Below are 21,873 nucleotides of genomic sequence, written 5' to 3'. Positions count from 1 at the left end.
CCTTCCACCGGCTCGGCCGAGCTCAGTGGTGCCTCTACAGCTGTGCTAGGGCTCGGGACAGCGCTCATGGGGCTGGCTTGCGGGGCCCAGTAATAAAGCACATCCGGAGCCTTGTCAGCACAGGCATTCTGTGGGACAACATGGGCTACGGATCTAGCCCTGAGGAGACAGAACGGGGGAGAAGGGAGTTGAGCGCTGCTGGGTCTCAGGGCAGGACCAAGGGGTCTGGGTACTCAGCAGCCACCACTACTGGCGCCCGGCCTCCCTTCTGGGCCCAAGGGCACAGGGCCACGGGAGAAAACAGCGTGGCAGTGGCAAGCCATGCACCCGGGGGCCCAGCAATGCACGCTTGGCACCAGGGCACCTGTGGCTGGAGCCTAAGGAAAGGGCCCGGGGAACTCTGGGGGCCATGGTCCAGGCAGGGTGGTGTTTGGACCGTGTGGGGACATGCAGGAGGCTGGTCCTGCAGCAGAGGACCCCATCTCACCACCCACTCCAAGGCCCTGCTCTCTCCCACTTGCGTTCAGGCAGGGTCGGGCTAGAAGCAAGCCCGTGGATGCTGGTCAACACCAAGGTGCTGGTATGCTAGGCCTGGGACACTTCCATGAGCCTGGCGCTGGTGGTCCCCAGCACCAAACACGCCACGGGCTGCCCTGGCCACCTTTCTCTCTGCTCGGTGTCTGGCCCCGATGCTGGCTGCACCAGCTGCCGCAGCAACAACACACATCCTACACCCGCACTTTGCCGAGCACCAATACAGACACTGTGATGGGGTACTCTGCTTCCTTTCATGGGGCCTCACGGACATGGGGCACCATGCAAAACCCACAAGGAGGTTGATCTCAGGCCCCTTGGCTCCCAGGACCCAGCACGACCCAGAGGGACACAGGCAGCCCCCCGGGGGACTTCCACACAAATGGCTGACAGCCAGCACCAGGGAAGGGACGGCTCTTGGCAAGGCACAGTGCCATAGCCTCTGGAGACCTGCAGGGCCCGACCATAACAGAGTTGGAGTGGAGGGGCAGAATGCAGCCTTCCTGGCACACGACCAGCCTGCCACAGCCCAGCCTGCCGCCTTCTCCACTGGCACCTGGGACACCCCACATTCCACTCAGGCCTGGACAGCCAGGTTCCATGGCCACGGCCACAGCCACTCACACACACACACACAGACACTTACCCCGGGTCCACCCCGGTGCACCCTGTGGCAATTGTTGGCACTTGGTCCTTGCCGGCCTGTGGCCCATCAGAGGCAGTGGCGCTGTCCACTGTAAAGCAGGGGCAAGGCAGCCTCAGTGAGACCAACGCACGTGAGTGTCCACAACGAGCTAGCCCCCGCTTCCATGGAAGACCCATGCCCTCAGCTCAGGCCACAGCCTGCGTGGGCACCTGCCCCCACACGCTGTAGGACCTGGCACCTAGGGATGGCCACATGGCCTCTCAAAGCCTGCAGTGCCCTCTTTTCCTCCCTCACTCCCACCCTCCCGCCCTCCGTCCACAGTGGGCCTGGTGCTGGACACTCCAGGAACCCTTAGCCTTGGCAAGCTGGCAAGCCCTCTTGGGCTACACACATGGGCACTGTAACTGGGGCCTGTTGCATGGCACATCGGCAGGTATTCTCATGCACGGGTCGACCATTCAATCACAAGCCCATGGTTTCTGGTCACGCCCGCTCCTGGCCAAGGTCAGGAATCCACCTCCATATTGCCCAGGGAACTACCCTTGCCTCACGACCTCTCTACAGTCCGACAACGCACCCTGGAGGTCAGGGCTAAAGGGGCATGGGAGAGGGTGTGGGATTTGGGAACAACTTCCAGCCACCAGCACCAACAATGCCCACCTGGGCCCACAACAGGCTCAGGTCGTGTCCTGGGGCTCTGGACACGCCAGGAGCCATGCGTGAACAGCCCTGGGGCCGAGCAGCCCCACAGCATCCCGTGACATGACTCACCTTCCACCGGCTCGGCCGAGCTCAGTGGTGCCTCTACAGCTGTGCTAGGGCTCGGGACAGCGCTCATGGGGCTGGCTTGCGGGGCCCAGTAATAAAGCACATCCGGAGCCTTGTCAGCACAGGCATTCTGTGGGACAACATGGGCTACGGATCTAGCCCTGAGGAGACAGAACGGGGGAGAAGGGAGTTGAGCGCTGCTGGGTCTCAGGGCAGGACCGAGGGGTCTGGGTACTCAGCAGCCACCACTACTGGCGCCCGGCCTCCCTTCTGGGCCCAAGGGCACAGGGCCACGGGAGAAAACAGCGTGGCAGTGGCAAGCCATGCACCCGGGGGCCCAGCAATGCACGCTTGGCACCAGGGCACCTGTGGCTGGAGCCTAAGGAAAGGGCCCGGGGAACTCTGGGGGCCATGGTCCAGGCAGGGTGGTGTTTGGACCGTGTGGGGACATGCAGGAGGCTGGTCCTGCAGCAGAGGACCCCATCTCACCACCCACTCCAAGGCCCTGCTCTCTCCCACTTGCGTTCAGGCAGGGTCGGGCTAGAAGCAAGCCCGTGGATGCTGGTCAACACCAAGGTGCTGGTATGCTAGGCCTGGGACACTTCCATGAGCCTGGCGCTGGTGGTCCCCTGGCCACCTTTCTCTCTGCTCGGTGTGTGGCCCCGATGCTGGCTGCACCAGCTGCCGCAGCAACAACACACATCCTACACCCGCACTTTGCCGAGCACCAATACAGACACTGTGATGGGGTACTCTGCTTCCTTTCATGGGGCCTCACGGACATGGGGCACCATGCAAAACCCACAAGGAGGTTGATCTCAGGCCCCTTGGCTCCCAGGACCCAGCACGACCCAGAGGGACACAGGCAGCACCCCGGGGGGCTTCCACACAAATGGCTGACAGCCAGCACCAGGGACGGCTCTTGGCAAGGCACAGTGCCATAGCCTCTGGAGACCTGCAGGGCCCGACCATAACAGAGTTGGAGTGGAGGGGCAGAATGCAGCCTTCCTGGCACACGACCAGCCTGCCACAGCCCAGCCTGCCGCCTTCTCCACTGGCACCTGGGACACCCCATATTCCACTCAGGCCTGGACAGCCAGGTTCCATGGCCACGGCCACAGCCACTCACACACACACACACAGACACTTACCCCGGGTCCACCCCGGTGCACCCTGTGGCAATTGTTGGCACTTGGTCCTTGCCGGCCTGTGGCCCATCAGAGGCAGTGGCGCTGTCCACTGTAAAGCAGGGGCAAGGCAGCCTCAGTGAGACCAACGCACGTGAGTGTCCACAACGAGCTAGCCCCCGCTTCCATGGAAGACCCATGCCCTCAGCTCAGGCCACAGCCTGCGTGGGCACCTGCCCCCACACGCTGTAGGACCTGGCACCTAGGGATGGCCACATGGCCTCTCAAAGCCTGCAGTGCCCTCCTTTCCTTCCTCACTCCCGCCCTCCCGCCCTCCGTCCACAGTGGGCCTGGTGCTGGACACTCCAGGAACCCTTAGCCTTGGCAAGCTGGCAAGCCCTCTTGGGCTACACACATGGGCACTGTAACTGGGGCCTGTTGCATGGCACATCGGCAGGTATTCTCATGCACGGGTCGACCATTCAATCACAAGCCCATGGTTTCTGGTCACGCCCGCTCCTGGCCAAGGTCAGGAATCCGCCTCCATATTGCCCAGGGAACTACCCTTGCCTCACGACCTCTCTACAGTCAGGCAACGCACCCTGGAGGTCAGGGCTAAAGGGGCATGGGAGAGGGTGTGGGATTTGGGAACAACTTCCAGCCACCAGCACCAACAATGCCCACCTGGGCCCACAACAGGCTCAAGTCGTGTCCTGGGGCTCTGGACACGCCAGGAGCCATGCGTGAACAGCCCTGGGGCCGAGCAGCCCCACAGCATCCCGTGACATGACTCACCTTCCACCGGCTCGGCCGAGCTCAGTGGTGCCTCTACAGCTGTGCTAGGGCTCGGGACAGCGCTCATGGGGCTGGCTTGCGGGGCCCAGTAATAAAGCACATCCGGAGCCTTGTCAGCACAGGCATTCTCTGGGACAATATGGGCTACGGATCTAGCCCTGAGGAGACAGAACAGGGGAGAAGGGAGTTGAGCGCTGCTGGGTCTCAGGGCAGGACCGAGGGGTCTGGGTACTCAGCAGCCACCACTACTGGCGCCCGGCCTCCCTTCTGGGCCCAAGGGCACAGGGCCACGGGAGAAAACAGCGTGGCAGTGGCAAGCCATGCACCCGGGGGCCCAGCAATGCACGCTTGGCACCAGGGCACCTGTGGCTGGAGGCTAAGGAAAGGGCCCGGGGAACTCTGGGGGCCATGGTCCAGGCAGGGTGGTGTTTGGACCGTGTGGGGACATGCAGGAGGCTGGTCCTGCAGCAGAGGACCCCATCTCACCACCCACTCCAAGGCCCTGCTCTCTCCCACTTGCGTTCAGGCAGGGTCAGGCTAGAAGCAAGCCCGTGGATGCTGGTCAACACCAAGGTGCTGGTATGCTAGGCCTGGGACACTTCCATGAGCCTGGCGCTGGTGGTCCCCAGCACCAAACACGCCACGGGCTGCCCTGGCCACCTTTCTCTCTGCTCGGTGTCTGGCCCCGATGCTGGCTGCACCAGCTGCCGCAGCAACAACACACATCCTACACCCGCACTTTGCCGAGCACCAATACAGACACTGTGATGGGGTACTCTGCTTCCTTTCATGGGGCCTCACGGACATGGGGCACCATGCAAAACCCACAAGGAGGTTGATCTCAGGCCCCTTGGCTCCCAGGACCCAGCACGACCCAGAGGGACACAGGCAGCACCCCGGGGGGCTTCCACACAAATGGCTGACAGCCAGCACCAGGGACGGCTCTTGGCAAGGCACAGTGCCATAGCCTCTGGAGACCTGCAGGGCCCGACCATAACAGAGTTGGAGTGGAGGGGCAGAATGCAGCCTTCCTGGCACACGACCAGCCTGCCACAGCCCAGCCTGCCGCCTTCTCCACTGGCACCTGGGACACCCCACATTCCACTCAGGCCTGGACAGCCAGGTTCCATGGCCACGGCCACAGCCACTCACACACACACACACAGACACTTACCCCGGGTCCACCCCGGTGCACCCTGTGGCAATTGTTGGCACTTGGTCCTTGCCGGCCTGTGGCCCATCAGAGGCAGTGGCGCTGTCCACTGTAAAGCAGGGGCAAGGCAGCCTCAGTGAGACCAACGCACGTGAGTGTCCACAACGAGCTAGCCCCCGCTTCCATGGAAGACCCATGCCCTCAGCTCAGGCCACAGCCTGCGTGGGCACCTGCCCCCACACGCTGTAGGACCTGGCACCTAGGGATGGCCACATGGCCTCTCAAAGCCTGCAGTGCCCTCCTTTCCTTCCTCACTCCCGCCCTCCCGCCCTCCGTCCACAGTGGGCCTGGTGCTGGACACTCCAGGAACCCTTAGCCTTGGCAAGCTGGCAAGCCCTCTTGGGCTACACACATGGGCACTGTAACTGGGGCCTGTTGCATGGCACATCGGCAGGTATTCTCATGCACGGGTCGACCATTCAATCACAAGCCCATGGTTTCTGGTCACGCCCGCTCCTGGCCAAGGTCAGGAATCCGCCTCCATATTGCCCAGGGAACTACCCTTGCCTCACGACCTCTCTACAGTCCGGCAACGCACCCTGGAGGTCAGGGCTAAAGGGGCATGGGAGAGGGTGTGGGATTTGGGAACAACTTCCAGCCACCAGCACCAACAATGCCCACCTGGGCCCACAACAGACTCAGGTCGTGTCCTGGGGCTCTGGACACGCCAGGAGCCATGCGTGAACAGCCCTGGGGCCGAGCAGCCCCACAGCATCCCGTGACATGACTCACCTTCCACCGGCTCGGCCGAGCTCAGTGGTGCCTCTACAGCTGTGCTAGGGCTCGGGACAGCGCTCATGGGGCTGGCTTGCGGGGCCCAGTAATAAAGCACATCCGGAGCCTTGTCAGCACAGGCATTCTCTGGGACAACATGGGCTACGGATCTAGCCCTGAGGAGACAGAACGGGGGAGAAGGGAGTTGAGCGCTGCTGGGTCTCAGGGCAGGACCGAGGGGTCTGGGTACTCAGCAGCCACCACTACTGGCGCCCGGCCTCCCTTCTGGGCCCAAGGGCACAGGGCCACGGGAGAAAACAGCGTGGCAGTGGCAAGCCATGCACCCGGGGGCCCAGCAATGCACGCTTGGCACCAGGGCACCTGTGGCTGGAGCCTAAGGAAAAGGCCCGGGGAACTCTGGGGGCCATGGTCCAGGCAGGGTGGTGTTTGGACCGTGTGGGGACATGCAGGAGGCTGGTCCTGCAGCAGAGGACCCCATCTCACCACCCACTCCAAGGCCCTGCTCTCTCCCACTTGCGTTCAGGCAGGGTCGGGCTAGAAGCAAGCCCGTGGATGCTGGTCAACACCAAGGTGCTGGTATGCTAGGCCTGGGACACTTCCATGAGCCTGGCGCTGGTGGTCCCCTGGCCACCTTTCTCTCTGCTCGGTGTCTGGCCCCGATGCTGGCTGCACCAGCTGCCGCAGCAACAACACACATCCTACACCCGCACTTTGCCGAGCACCAATACAGACACTGCGATGGGGTACTCTGCTTCCTTTCATGGGGCCTCACGGACATGGGGCACCATGCAAAACCCACAAGGAGGTTGATCTCAGGCCCCTTGGCTCCCAGGACCCAGCACGACCCAGAGGGACACAGGCAGCACCCCGGGGGGCTTCCACACAAATGGCTGACAGCCAGCACCAGGGACGGCTCTTGGCAAGGCACAGTGCCATAGCCTCTGGAGACCTGCAGGGCCCGACCATAGCAGAGTTGGAGTGGAGGGGCAGAATGCAGCCTTCCTGGCACACGACCAGCCTGCCACAGCCCAGCCTGCCGCCTTCTCCACTGGCACCTGGGACACCCCACATTCCACTCAGGCCTGGACAGCCAGGTTCCATGGCCACGGCCACAGCCACTCACACACACACACACAGACACTTACCCCGGGTCCACCCCGGTGCACCCTGTGGCAATTGTTGGCACTTGGTCCTTGCCGGCCTGTGGCCCATCAGAGGCAGTGGCGCTGTCCACTGTAAAGCAGGGGCAAGGCAGCCTCAGTGAGACCAACGCACGTGAGTGTCCACAACGAGCTAGCCCCCGCTTCCATGGAAGACCCATGCCCTCAGCTCAGGCCACAGCCTGCGTGGGCACCTGCCCCCACACGCTGTAGGACCTGGCACCTAGGGATGGCCACATGGCCTCTCAAAGCCTGCAGTGCCCTCCTTTCCTTCCTCACTCCCGCCCTCCCGCCCTCCGTCCACAGTGGGCCTGGTGCTGGACACTCCAGGAACCCTTAGCCTTGGCAAGCTGGCAAGCCCTCTTGGGCTACACACATGGGCACTGTAACTGGGGCCTGTTGCATGGCACATCGGCAGGTATTCTCATGCACGGGTCGACCATTCAATCACAAGCCCATGGTTTCTGGTCACGCCCGCTCCTGGCCAAGGTCAGGAATCCGCCTCCATATTGCCCAGGGAACTACCCTTGCCTCACGACCTCTCTACAGTCCGGCAACGCACCCTGGAGGTCAGGGCTAAAGGGGCATGGGAGAGGGTGTGGGATTTGGGAACAACTTCCAGCCACCAGCACCAACAATGCCCACCTGGGCCCACAACAGGCTCAAGTCGTGTCCTGGGGCTCTGGACACGCCAGGAGCCATGTGTGAACAGCCCTGGGGCCGAGCAGCCCCACAGCATCCCGTGACATGACTCACCTTCCACCGGCTCGGCCGAGCTCAGTGGTGCCTCTACAGCTGTGCTAGGGCTCGGGACAGCGCTCATGGGGCTGGCTTGCGGGGCCCAGTAATAAAGCACATCCGGAGCCTTGTCAGCACAGGCATTCTCTGGGACAATATGGGCTACGGATCTAGCCCTGAGGAGACAGAACGGGGGAGAAGGGAGTTGAGCGCTGCTGGGTCTCAGGGCAGGACCGAGGGGTCTGGGTACTCAGCAGCCACCACTACTGGCGCCCGGCCTCCCTTCTGGGCCCAAGGGCACAGGGCCACGGGAGAAAACAGCGTGGCAGTGGCAAGCCATGCACCCGGGGGCCCAGCAATGCACGCTTGGCACCAGGGCACCTGTGGCTGGAGGCTAAGGAAAGGGCCCGGGGAACTCTGGGGGCCATGGTCCAGGCAGGGTGGTGTTTGGACCGTGTGGGGACATGCAGGAGGCTGGTCCTGCAGCAGAGGACCCCATCTCACCACCCACTCCAAGGCCCTGCTCTCTCCCACTTGCGTTCAGGCAGGGTCGGGCTAGAAGCAAGCCCGTGGATGCTGGTCAACACCAAGGTGCTGGTATGCTAGGCCTGGGACACTTCCATGAGCCTGGCGCTGGTGGTCCCCAGCACCAAACACGCCACGGGCTGCCCTGGCCACCTTTCTCTCTGCTCGGTGTCTGGCCCCGATGCTGGCTGCACCAGCTGCCGCAGCAACAACACACATCCTACACCCGCACTTTGCCGAGCACCAATACAGACACTGTGATGGGGTACTCTGCTTCCTTTCATGGGGCCTCACGGACATGGGGCACCATGCAAAACCCACAAGGAGGTTGATCTCAGGCCCCTTGGCTCCCAGGACCCAGCACGACCCAGAGGGACACAGGCAGCACCCCGGGAGACTTCCACACAAATGGCTGACAGCCAGCACCAGGGAAGGGACGGCTCTTGGCAAGGCACAGTGCCATAGCCTCTGGAGACCTGCAGGGCCCGACCATAGCAGAGTTGGAGTGGAGGGGCAGAATGCAGCCTTCCTGGCACACGACCAGCCTGCCACAGCCCAGCCTGCCGCCTTCTCCACTGGCACCTGGGACACCCCACATTCCACTCAGGCCTGGACAGCCAGGTTCCATGGCCACGGCCACAGCCACTCACACACACACACACAGACACTTACCCCGGGTCCACCCCGGTGCACCCTGTGGCAATTGTTGGCACTTGGTCCTTGCCGGCCTGTGGCCCATCAGAGGCAGTGGCGCTGTCCACTGTAAAGCAGGGGCAAGGCAGCCTCAGTGAGACCAACGCACGTGAGTGTCCACAACGAGCTAGCCCCCGCTTCCATGGAAGACCCATGCCCTCAGCTCAGGCCACAGCCTGCGTGGGCACCTGCCCCCACACGCTGTAGGACCTGGCACCTAGGGATGGCCACATGGCCTCTCAAAGCCTGCAGTGCCCTCCTTTCCTCACTCCCGCCCTCCCGCCCTCCGTCCACAGTGGGCCTGGTGCTGGACACTCCAGGAACCCTTAGCCTTGGCAAGCTGGCAAGCCCTCTTGGGCTACACACATGGGCACTGCAACTGGGGCCTGTTGCATGGCACATCGGCAGGTATTCTCATGCACGGGTTGACCATTCAATCACATGCCCATGGTTTCTGGTCACGCCCGCTCCTGGCCAAGGTCAGGAATCCACCTCCATATTGCCCAGGGAACTACCCTTGCCTCACGACCTCTCTACAGTCCGGCAACGCACCCTGGAGGTCAGGGCTAAAGGGGCATGGGAGAGGGTGTGGGATTTGGGAACAACTTCCAGCCACCAGCACCAACAATGCCCACCTGGGCCCACAATAGGCTCAGGTCGTGTCCTGGGGCTCTGGACACGCCAGGAGCCATGCGTGAACAGCCCTGGGGCCGAGCAGCCCCACAGCATCCCGTGACATGACTCACCTTCCACCGGCTCGGCCGAGCTCAGTGGTGCCTCTACAGCTGTGCTAGGGCTCGGGACAGCGCTCATGGGGCTGGCTTGCGGGGCCCAGTAATAAAGCACATCCGGAGCCTTGTCAGCACAGGCATTCTGTGGGACAACATGGGCTACGGATCTAGCCCTGAGGAGACAGAACGGGGGAGAAGGGAGTTGAGCGCTGCTGGGTCTCAGGGCAGGACCAAGGGGTCTGGGTACTCAGCAGCCACCACTACTGGCGCCCGGCCTCCCTTCTGGGCCCAAGGGCACAGGGCCACGGGAGAAAACAGCGTGGCAGTGGCAAGCCATGCACCCGGGGGCCCAGCAATGCACGCTTGGCACCAGGGCACCTGTGGCTGGAGGCTAAGGAAAGGGCCCGGGGAACTCTGGGGGCCATGGTCCAGGCAGGGTGGTGTTTGGACCGTGTGGGGACATGCAGGAGGCTGGTCCTGCAGCAGAGGACCCCATCTCACCACCCACTCCAAGGCCCTGCTCTCTCCCACTTGCGTTCAGGCAGGGTCAGGCTAGAAGCAAGCCCGTGGATGCTGGTCAACACCAAGGTGCTGGTATGCTAGGCCTGGGACACTTCCATGAGCCTGGCGCTGGTGGTGCCCAGCACCAAACACGCCACGGGCTGCCCTAGCCACCTTTCTCTCTGCTCGGTGTCTGGCCCCGATGCTGGCTGCACCAGCTGCCGCAGCAACAACACACATCCTACACCCGCACTTTGCCGAGCACCAATACAGACACTGCGATGGGGTACTCTGCTTCCTTTCATGGGGCCTCACGGACATGGGGCACCATGCAAAACCCACAAGGAGGTTGATCTCAGGCCCCTTGGCTCCCAGGACCCAGCACGACCCAGAGGGACACAGGCAGCACCCCGGGGGGCTTCCACACAAATGGCTGACAGCCAGCACCAGGGACGGCTCTTGGCAAGGCACAGTGCCATAGCCTCTGGAGACCTGCAGGGCCCGACCATAACAGAGTTGGAGTGGAGGGGCAGAATGCAGCCTTCCTGGCACACGACCAGCCTGCCACAGCCCAGCCTGCCGCCTTCTCCACTGGCACCTGGGACACCCCACATTCCACTCAGGCCTGGACAGCCAGGTTCCATGGCCACGGCCACAGCCACTCACACACACACACACACACACACACAGACACTTACCCCGGGTCCACCCCGGTGCACCCTGTGGCAATTGTTGGCACTTGGTCCTTGCCGGCCTGTGGCCCATCAGAGGCAGTGGCGCTGTCCACTGTAAAGCAGGGGCAAGGCAGCCTCAGTGAGACCAACGCACGTGAGTGTCCACAACGAGCTAGCCCCCGCTTCCATGGAAGACCCATGCCCTCAGCTCAGGCCACAGCCTGCGTGGGCACCTGCCCCCACACGCTGTAGGACCTGGCACCTAGGGATGGCCACATGGCCTCTCAAAGCCTGCAGTGCCCTCCTTTCCTCCCTCACTCCCGCCCTCCCGCCCTCTGTCCACAGTGGGCCTGGTGCTGGACACTCCAGGAACCCTTAGCCTTGGCAAGCTGGCAAGCCCTCTTGGGCTACACACACGGTCACTGTAACTGGGTCCTCTGTCTAATACACCATGAGCAGGTTGCTGTCTTCCGTGGTACAGTCACTTTTCCTGACAACCTACACCCACCTATTTCCCCATATCCTACATGCCCGTCCTCCTGTGCACTCTTCACGACATTTACCTGTTTGACTAGTAGAGATGTCTTGCATTTTGAATGCATTTCTATCCTGTATTTCAGTTCCTGAAACACAACATTTGGTATGATACATAGCTCATAAATACAGGTCTGGCTTCTTTATGACACTGACAGGTACTTTCTATACCAGGAACCTTATCCAGGTCTTTAATGGACACCTTACATCCCTGCAGGGCAAGACGCGGAAATACTGCCCTATCCATGCCTTGCTTATTCCATATTCAGTAAATTTAACAAAAATATCTATACTATTTTCTTAGAAGGTGGTAACCATGACCGTGTTGTGGATGAAGGCAAGAGAACAACTAGATGTGGAATACATTTCATGTCCTAGAAGGACAAAACACAGTCATTCATCATTTTGTTGGGTGGAGCTATGGAACTTACTGAAGCTTTGTAAGCACGCTATTAGTTGAAGCCTCTGTTGTCGCATGTCATTTAATTCATGTTGTATACTAGAAATTTCTAGAAAGAGCTGGTTTAGCTTAATGTCCACATCCGAGGTTGCACAGGAAGGATCAAGTGGTGCTGCCATCTTGCTGGTGTTGCAGCACCCTGCAATTCTGGGACTAGCATGAGGAAACACAAGCAGAAAAGCAGTTAACATCAAAATCTGTGGCCGTCATCAAGCAGTGAATGGTGACTTTAACTGTAATTTCTACTTACTTATGCTTCTGTGGGGGGATCCCCCCACAGAGCCTGGAACTCTTTAATATATCACAGATGAGTAAAAATGAGCAAAAATGAGTATAATTCAGTTTTTCAATAAGTAGTACTCCTACTCTTCACAAGTGAAGCACGAAGGCCCTCCTTGTCAGCCAACTGCCAAGCAGTTAGAATAGCAGGGTTTGTTTGAGTCATGGAATCTCCAGAGCCCCTCCCTTCCAGTTGCCTGGGCGACTGGTAAACAAGGCCGCCTGCCCTTTAGGGACCTGCCCTCATCCATCAGTCTCGGGAGTTGCGGCCCCCAGGGCTGATTTCAAAGTCCTGCCTTTTTCACTAGAACAGAGAAGCACATCTCTCCCTGTCCATCCTTCTCTGCGGTTGTAAGCAGGATGGCAGAATTAGCTTCCAAACACGTTTTGTTTTCTCAAGGACTGCCAGGAAGTCACTCCACTTTTCCCAGGCTTTTCCTCCAGGGAGACATGCCACGTTATAAACCACCCGCAGTGTTCTCTGTGCTTCGGCAGGTTTGCTGTGTCCATTAAATAGTCTAGGAGCAGAAGCAGGGGACGGTATGAAGTGCATACATCATTCATTTTCTTTTTTTTTTTTTTAAAGATTTTATTATTATTGGAAAGCCGGATTTACAGAGAGGAGGAGAGACAGAGAGGAAGATCTTCCATCCGATGTTTCACTCCCAAAGTGAGCCGCAACGGGCCAGTATGAGTCAATCCGATGCCGGGACCAGGAACCTCTTCTGGGTCTCCCACGCGGGTGCAGGGTCCCAAACCTTTGGGCTGTCCTCCACTGCTTTCCCAGGCCACAAGCAGGGAGCTGGATGGGAAGTGGAGCTGCCGGGATTAGAACCGGCGCCCATATGGGATCTCGGGGCTTTCAAGGCGAGGACTTTAGCCGCTAGGCCACGCCGCCGGGCGCACATCATTCAAACCTTGTTTCTGTTCTACCTCAACAGAGTGGCACTCCAGACTTGGGTTGCCTTCTCTTCCCTCACCCAGGCAGTATGTGGAAGCATCATTCCACTAAGGACCAGTCTACACATCTCTGTATCCTAAGTCCTTCCTCTGAGTTGGGACTTTGTTTTGCTCCCAACGTCAACTAAAGAGAACACTTCCTATGTGTCACAACTTTCATTTCAGCCCCACAACAGACTTTTCCAACATATCAAATGATTCAAATAGATTACCTATAATTCAACAGAACAGGGCTTAATGGCAATTTTTCCTTCACAGCGAAGTCTTACATTTTTTACAAAAAAATTGGCTGTTAAGTCAGATATACAGAGAGAAGGAAAGACAGAACGATTTTCCATCTGCTGGTTCACTCACCATGTGGACGCAACGGCTGGAGCTGAGCCAATATGAAGCCAGGAGCCTGGAACTCCTTCTGGGTCTCCCACATGGATGCAGGGTCTCAAGGCTTTGGGCCATCCTCCACTGCTTTCCCAGGCCACAGGCAGAGAGCTGGATGGGAAGTGGAGCAACCGGGACATGAGCTTCTATCCAAATGGGAACATGCAAGATGAGGATTTAGCCACTACGTTACAACACCAGACCCATAATTTTTTAACTCTTCATTTTTTAGGATACAGTTCCTTAGGCTCAGGGTTTTCCCCTTCTACTCCCCTCCCTTCCCCTTACTGTTTTCTGCTGTTTTGTAATGATAGTTTAGTCCATCAACAATGGTCACAAATCCATCATCCTGCTATTGAAGCGTACACGGATATTGTAGGTATAAAGAATGGTATGAATTCCAGCATTCCGGTGTCAAGATATATTTAACAGTTTCATTGGTTTGAAATCTGATGGATTTTGGTCTTTTTGTTGGTTCTTCATTATGGCTGGACCCTACTGAATGGGCACTGGATTCCACCAACTCATGAGCATCGTGAGGATAATGACCATGACTGTCTGGTGCCTGGTGACTGACAACTGCCTCCTTGGCAGCATTCACCTCCTGGCTCCCTTGGCTTTCTTCCCATCTAGCTTTTGTGGAGCTGAGACTCTGGGGACTCTGGTGCGGCCTGGGTCTCTTCACAACAGGTAAGATGTTCAGGAACATCGTCCCCTGCAGCTGTGTGCCTGGGCTCAAGTCCCAGCCTGGCTGCCTCCTCCAGGTTCCTGTGCATGTGTATTCTGGGAGTCATGTTAGCAGATACATAGCCAATGCACTGGTCTCAAAGTAACTTCGGGTCTCCTGCCTTCAGGCTGTTTGCTACCCTTCCCTCTTCCTTTCCTTTGGAAATAATTTAAAAATGCATAAACATTCCAGAAAGAAGAAATGACGGGGTGAGACACTACAGAAAGACACAAAGTCAGATCACGTCAGAAAATGAAAAGTCGAACTTTCTAATAAGACTAGCTTATTTTCTATATACATTTTGAAATACTGTACTGTACAAGGGTTAAAATATACAAGGGTTACATGTTCATCTATAGCTAATGAACAAAACAGAGCAATCTTGAAAAATGCAAAAAGAACAAAACGTAACAAGGGTGGGCATTTGGCTCAGCGGTGAAGACATTAGGAAACCCTTGCCCCACAGGAGTACCTGAGCTCGATGCAGATCTCTGCACTCAACGCCAGGTCCTCGCTCATGCAGACACTGCTGAGAGTTCAGGTCACTGGATTCCAGCTACCCATGGAGACAATCCGAAGTGAGCTGCTCATTACTGGCTTTGGCTTCAGCCCCAGCCCAGGCCAGCTCAGCCATGTCTGGGGACTGGACCAGCAAATGACAACACTCTCTCCTCCAGTCTCTTTCTTCCTGAACTTGAATATATCCAGGCACCAAATTTAAAAATAAAGAACTAATTATATTTGGATTTGAAAGTCCCGCAAGATTGGTACTACTAACACTAGGACTTCTTTTTATTATTATTATTATTTACTACACTGCATTTCGTGAACACAGTTTCATAGGCTCTGGGATTCTCCCAACCCCTTCCCATACCCTCCCCTCCACCTTGGTGCAGTATTACAGTTCAAATTCAGTCAACAGTCTTTCATTGCAAGTGTATGCCAAGCATAGAGTCCAGCTTCTTACTGTCCAGATAAATTCAACAGTTTCTTGGGGAGACCATCTCTGGTCTGAAGGCAGAGCTAGCAGAATACCATCCCAATCTATTAAAAGCTACAACATAACATCAACAACAATTTACAACATTATGGAATTCATTGACATGGTATTGGGTAACCGATATGTTAAAAAATGCAAATTCTTAACCACATCCTGTGACTACTTCATTGACATTTCAATTTCAGTTTATATACGACCACTTTCTACACATCCTAAAATGGCTATAGGGTCTATTCAGCTGTCTTGCGTCTATTTTCATTTAGCGTTTAGCAGTTGATAGTAACACTAGGACTTCTTATAAAGTCACAGTAATGAAATGTTACATTTCATTGCTTCCTCTTGGGTTTCCACTCCTACTAGAAACCATGAGAACCAGGACTGGGGCAGGCATGGCTAGACAGAACGGCATCCCCCCAGCACATCTGTGGGCTGGATAGTGGGGCTGGTTGGATTGAACCGGGCTTCAATGCCCACTGACATGTATGAGAGTTCAATGGGATGTGTCATAGACTGGACCAGTCTACTGTACATACTGGCAAGCACGAGAACCAGGGCAGTGGGTGGGCATGGTTGGGGTTATTGTGGGTTGCTCCGACTAGGCTGCAGCTCCCACTGATTTGTGTGAAGGTTAAGTGTATGGTGGGCAGAATCAGGCTGGACTGCAATACCCATTACTTTGCATGGAAGACAGGGCTGGAGACAGAACTGACCCAGTAATTGCAACAACCAGCATGTGCATAAGCTGATTGCGGCTACAGACTGTGCCGGACCCTGTACTGGCATGAACACACAAGAATCAGGTCAGATATCTCAGACAAAGTATCTCTAGGGATCACTCCAACCGAACTGCTGGTCTCAGAACACCAACCATGAAGAGAAGCGCAGGTTCCATGGTCTGACCATGGAGTGCAAGGGTCAAAGCTGAGCCTCCTCAGAGGCTCAGACGGAGCAGTGGACAGCATGCCCAGGTGCACGTGGAGGATAAGGCAGTCCATCGGAACTGCAGAGGACACCTGGCACTACAACAGAGCATGGAGGTCAGAACAAATCAATCAAGTACCCCAGCCACGTGTTGGCAGTGAAAATCTGGGCAGACGGAGACTCTAAGGTGGACTATTTCAGCCAGTGGACTCTGGAGTGATTTCATGATGCCTGGACTGACAAGATTTGCAGCAATTCAAAACTGCTGAACTATCAAAACCACTTGAGCAGTGCCCTTGGAGCATGCCCTGAATCGGGGACCCTGGGATGGGGTGGGAGGCTGGGTGGAGCTTCTCCCTTTATTTTCCTTTCCCCAGATACAGAAAAAAAAATGTGGAAACAATGGTCCTATCCAATTTCCTGTAGCCTTGACCCTTTGTGCACTAATCAACTATGTAAAGATTACTAAAATCTAAAAATAAATTAATTAATAAAATAAATGTTTCAGAGCTAGTAAACAAAGAAAAAGTAAAGTAATATATAAATCCATGGGAAGCAATGCAGAGTGTGGAAGGAGACCTCTGTGGGTAAGTCACCTGGTTTCACACAAAGGTGCACAGGTGATTATTAAGCAAGCCATAATCGCGTCAGTAAGTAATGCTGCCACAACTGAATGTCTTCGACTTGAATAAAAAATCAAGCCCAGTGCAATGCCTCAATGGCTAAATCCTCACCTTGCAAATGCTGAGACCCCTTTTGGGTGCCAGCCCATGTCCCAACTGCTCCACTTCCCATCCAGCTCCCTGCTTTTGGCCTGGAAAAGCAGTGGAGCATGGCCCAAGGACTTGGGGCCCTGCGCCTATGTGGAAGATCCGGAAGAGGCTCCTAGCTCCTGCCTTCAGCTCAGCTCAGCCCAGCTCTGGCCACTGCAGCCACAAGATGAGTGAATCAGCAGCTGGAAGAACTTTCTGTACCTCCTTCATTGTGTAAACCCAATCTGCCTAAGAAAAATAAATAAATCTTAAAGAAAATCAAGACAGAGCCTTTAGACTTCCCGAATTAGGTTTAAGATTTCTAACAAAAAGATCTAGGCAACCTTGTCCACTGCTGAGGACTTCTTAGAAAAAAAAAAAACACAGACCATCAAAGAAGGGATTATAAATGCCACTAAAAAAAATTCTGTGAACAACACTGTGAGGAGTGTGAGAAGTCACTGACTATGAACACCTGTTGGGGAAATCACAAATCTGACAAAGCCCTGCTAAGCCACACGCACTGAGCTCTAGTGGAGAGCAATGCATCCACTCTGGTTCATCCACCACGAGGCACAGACAACACCGAGGCAATTGTGGGATATGCCAGAATTCTCTGCACTATCTGCTCACGTCAACCCAGAACTCTTCTAAAAGTAAAAACTTGTCATTTTCCTTCAAGTCAGAATGGAACTGAACCAAACCAAGCTTTTGCTGGTTTTTTTTTTTTTTAAGATTTACCTATTTTTATTGGAAAGTCAGATATACAGAGAGGAGGAGAGACAGAGAGGAAGATCTTCTGTCCGATAATTCACTCCCCAACTGACCGCAATGGCCAGTGCTGTGCCGATCTGAAGTCAGGAGCCAGGAACTTCCTACAGGTCTCCTACATGGGTGCAGGGTCCCAAGGCTTTGGGCCGTCCTCGACTACCTTCCCAGGCCACAAGCAGGGAGCTGGATGGGAAGTGGGGCTGCCAGGATTAGAACCAGCACCCATATGAGATCCCAGCACATTCAGGGTGAGGACTTTAGCCGCTAGGCCATGGCAGCGGGCCCTTGCTGGCTTCTTATGAGATACTCATTAGTGCTACATACTGCGGTGCACCAAGCAGGAATCGAGGCTGGTGAGGACATCTGTGCACATGCTTCTACCTGTGGATAGCACTGGAACCCAGGTGGTGCACCACCAGCATCAAAGCAGTCTCCTCCTCAGACAGTGCAGGGAGACCAGGCGGTATCTGGGAAGCAAAAGGACACATCACTGACCAATCAGGACACGGAAGGCACTTCAAGTCATGGAAATCTTAGCTAGCTCTGCAGCACCTGCACATCAAAGCAGCAGACCAGGAAAGAGGAGAACTTCAGGGTGAGCTCCCTACCTGTAAAATTAAAGCAGCTCCAAATACAGGCAAATTTGAGGAACCAGGAATCAGAACAAGCAATTAGATGATGGTTACAACATCTGAGGACTAGAACATACCATGGTCTGTGCCACCAATCTTCCCCAATAGGCACATGATAACCAGAAATAGCAGGAAAGCAAAGGCTTATAAACCAGATTCTTGCCATGGGGTGACAACCTGATCACAGCCCCTGTATTCTCTCCCCAAAACACATTCACATGCCTCTGAAAGTGAACAGCTTGATCCGTGGCTTTGGACAAGCTTTGCTGAGCTCAGGCACGGCACACCCAAACAGCACTTCATACAAGGATCCACCTGATCCTTGCCCTGCAGGAGCCATCCTGCTCCAAGGGACGGCTGTGGAGACTTGAGCCAGAGTTTTCACCTGCCAGTGTTCACTGTGCTTCATCCTCATGGGCCCTGCAACTGACCTCGGGCACAGAGGGAGGGCTCCAGTCCAGCATGCCACTGAAACACTGCTCTCGCACAGCGCCTTGGAAGGTGGGTTCCAGGAAGCTGGCACTTGGGATCTTCTCCTCAGCCTCCTCCATTGCCCTGCAGAAACCAAACTCAGAGGCATTCAGTCTACTTCCCAGGTTCTGGGTTCTCAAATGTAGGCTTAGCCCAATCGTCTCCTTCCGTAGGACATGGGCACCACAGAAACCAAGGTCTGGACTCAGTTTCAGACCTCAGGGCACACTGGACGCACATCTCATTCGCCCAGGGACTCAGAGAAAACTGGACAGGAGGGGCCCTCAAGGAGACACAATAAAAAAATCATCTGTGAGAATCAAGATAGCAGAATAGGGTAAGGACACATTTAAACAGAGAAATACTGTCCAGTGTGAACCAGAGAGGGCACATTCCAGGAAAGAGGAGAGGACAGAACAATAGCAGAGGGGTACCTGGAGACTGACAGACACAGGAAAGCAGCGGACATAGCACTGTGTAGTTGGGGTGACTGAACTCCACTGGCAGCCGAAACCCAGCAGCAACCAGGTGGGAAGGGACTGTCACCGGGAACTCAGGAGGTGAACCCAGACAAAGAACTGCCTGTCCTGCTGGTCTGTTTAATTTGACCAGAAGCAGAGACAGAGCCACAGATGGGCAGTGTGGGAACAGGGTGGATTTCACAACCCAGTCTGCCCTCTAGGGCCATATCGAGTGCCATTTTGCTTAAGCAAACAAGGGCTATGGACAGTATTGCGCATGCACTGAGCTGAGAGTGAATTCATTTCTGGCTCAGTGTACTGCAACAACGTGCCATCCTACAGGTTCCACCCAAGATAGGTCTGGGTAGCTCTCAGACCTGACGGCCAGCAGATCAAGAAATCAGTTGATCAAGTGCCATTTCTTACAGTGTGGCAAAGAACGTAAGACTGCAGGGGACAACAGTGAGCTACTCATGTGCATTGCACTGGTCTCACAGGAAAATAATACTAACTGTGGCACTGTATGGGTCAAAATAGGTCCGCGTGGCACCCAGACCTAATGGCAAATGCTCCAACCGGAAGTGGAAGAAAGGCTGTACAGACAATGATGAAGCCTCAGCATGGTATCACAGGGGGTGGAGACTGGTGAGCCAAGAGTTGAGGCTATGGAGACCATGGTGGAACTCTAACATAAGAACCCAGACCTGGAACTCGCTGAAAGGAGCAACACAAATGACTACAAACAAAAAGCCATGTGCCAACTGCAATAAGTAAAATCTTATCATGTAGACCTGTGGGTGACAGAGCTTAGCAACCTGCCCCAAGGAGAAGAATCTGATAACCAGAAGGAGAAGAATCTAGTAACAATGACCAAGAGCAAAAGAAGAGACAGAGGCACAGTGAATATTACTGAAGACTCCCCTGCAAAAGAGCAAAACCCTCTGCAGTCCTCAGAGTTAACTAGGGAAGACAGTGAGAAAACGGGGGATACAGAATTCAAAACTCTTTGTCATACAGCTTCTTATCAACAACGAGAAGCACGTAAAGCAGGCATTCAAGGAATTCAAGGAATATGTCACACAGGAAATGAATCAAATGAAAGCTGATATATTAGAGATGAAGAACATAGTGGAGCAAATTAAAAGCACAATGGAGAGTCTCCAAAATAGAATGAAGGAGGCAGAAGAAACAATCTCAAAATTAAGATATTTCCTGTCACCAGGGTGAAACAAACAAAAGCTGGGAGCAGAGCTAGATAGGGCCAAAACAAGTATTCAAGAATTGAAAGACACTATATTAAAAGGCCAAATAGTAAGAGTTATGGGAGTCCCAGAAGGTGCAGAAAGAGAAACTGGGTTTACAAATATATTTAATGAAATAATATGGGAAGTTGTCCCTAATCTAGAGAAAGAATTGGGAAACAACATCCAAGAGGGGCACAGAACTCCCAACAGGCTTGCCCAAAAGCGATCTTCACCAAGACACATGATAATCAAGCTCTCTTCAACTGAACATAAGATTCTTAAATATGCACGTAAAAAAAATCAACTGAAATATAAAGGACTATAAATTAAACTAACAGAAGACCTCTCACAGGAAACTCTACAAGCCAGAAGATAATGGAGTGGCATATACACATCCTGCTCACCAGCACACAGAACCTTTTCTATGACAGATCAGGTAACAGGGCACAAATCAAGTCTCAGCAAATAAAAGATAGAAGAAATACCATGTACCTACTTAGACCAGTAAGAAATAAAGCTTGACATCAACAAGAACTGGACACTCACAAATACCTGAGAGTTAAACGATACGCTACTAAATGAGCAACCGGTCATTGAACAAATTGAAAGGACATGAAAACCTTTCTTGAAAAAATGAAAATGAAAACATAACATAGCAAATCAGCGGGATACAGCAAAATCAGGATTAAGAGGGAGACTGACGGTATTAAATGGGAACACAAAAAGAGTGATATTGCAAATTCAAAGTTACAACTATGCACCTCCAAGATGTAGAAAAGGAACAAGCCAAAGCCCAAGTGAAGAGGAAGAAAAATAAGAGACATTACCTGTTTGGCGTTAGCGTGTAGTAAGTTAAGCCACGCCAGCATCCCATCTGGGCAAGAGTTAAACACTCAGCTGCCCGACCTCTGATCCAGCTCCCTGCTTAAAACACCAAGGAAATCAGCGGGTGATGGCTCAGCGAGGGCCTGGGCCTTACCTCTGGCTCCCTCTCACAGCAACTCTTCCTTTCAAACACATAAATAATAACTAAATAAAATATAAAAGGGTAGATTAAGACAGACATCATTGAAATACAAAGGGTCATAGGAAAATAGAATGCAGAAAATGGAAAATCCGGGAGAAATGGATACATTCCTAAATATACACATATATATGTATACATACACACATATGTATAGATACACACACTCACACATATATGTACTTACATATACACATGTATAAAACCTACCAAGATTAAATCAAGAAGACCCAGAAAATATAAACAGGTCCTTCAAATGCTCTGTCCCCACAAAATTCTCCTTTCCTGCCACTTTGCGTATGGTTTTTCCCCCTGATCCTATAGCAAGGCTAACACTCCTGGGCCTTCACTGCTGTAACAACCATACCCTTCACCTGTTATAACCTTTCCTCTCTCCCCTCAGGAGACAAACACATTAC

This window comes from Ochotona princeps, chromosome 31 (assembly GCF_030435755.1).
Source record: "Ochotona princeps isolate mOchPri1 chromosome 31, mOchPri1.hap1, whole genome shotgun sequence".
In the NCBI taxonomy this organism is placed as follows: domain Eukaryota; kingdom Metazoa; phylum Chordata; class Mammalia; order Lagomorpha; family Ochotonidae; genus Ochotona; species Ochotona princeps.
Note: the sequence above shows the minus strand (reverse complement) of the source record.